A 1,082-nucleotide genomic window follows, 5' to 3' on the forward strand; every position below is an offset into this window, starting at 1 on the left:
ATGTTATTTTTGCTCAAACAGTAGAGTAGTGCACTAGGAGCGCTAAGCTCATGTGTTCAGTTTCATCATGATGAAATGTAAACCTTTACAGTAATGTCATTCTCGCTGTGTTTACTTTTATCTCTGTATTAACCCAGACTCTTAATCAGAGTCCTGTATCACCATGTCCACAGGTTCAGGTCAGTCAGATACAGGGTCAGATACATGCTCAGGTCAGTCAGATACAGGGTCAGATACATGCTCAGGTCAGTCAGATACAGGGTCAGATACATGCTCAGGTCAGTCAGATACAGGGTCAGATACAGGCTCAGGTCAGTCAGATACAGGGTCAGATACAGGCTCAGGTCAGTCAGATACAGGGTCAGGTCAGTCAGATATAGGCTCAGGTCAGTCAGATACAGGGTCAGATACAGGCTCAGGTCAGTCAGATACAGGGTCAGGTCAGTCAGATATAGGCTCAGGTCAGTCAGATACAGGGTCAGATACATGCTCAGGTCAGTCAGATACAGGCTCAGGTCAGTCAGCTACAGGGTCAGATACAGGCTCAGGTCAGCAGGATCAGAGACAGACACATGCACTGATCAGGAAATGGCCAAGTCCATGCTGGTGCTGTAATGAAACAGATTCCCCATGCAAAGTTTTCAAGATGACCGTTAATAAAAGCTAGATATTCAGTTTTATATGAGGATATGAAAGTTTGCTGCATTTCTCTTTATCACATTTTTGGCTCTTTCCCCGATATTTTCAGGAGGCAGACTGCCTGTGGAAAAAGAAGAATAAACACTGTTCCAGAAACCAGGAAAGATAACAAAAGCTTTAGTCTGAATGTTCAGGGCTGCCATTACAGCAGTGTTCTTGCTAGATGCACTTGTTTGATTGTATTTTGATAAAATACAATTGTTTTTTTTTGCATAATGTTTTTAAAGTATTTGACTCTGCACTTCTGTTAGATAGAATAGAATAGATAGAATAGATTTTTATTGTCATTGTACCATGTTAAATGTACAACGAAATTTAAAAAAGTGTCAACCAGTCAAAAAGTGCAGCAGTCATACATACATTCAAACCTTCAACGATTAAAA

The sequence above is a fragment of the Hemibagrus wyckioides genome, linkage group LG14, assembly GCF_019097595.1.
Source record: "Hemibagrus wyckioides isolate EC202008001 linkage group LG14, SWU_Hwy_1.0, whole genome shotgun sequence".
NCBI lineage: Eukaryota > Metazoa > Chordata > Actinopteri > Siluriformes > Bagridae > Hemibagrus > Hemibagrus wyckioides.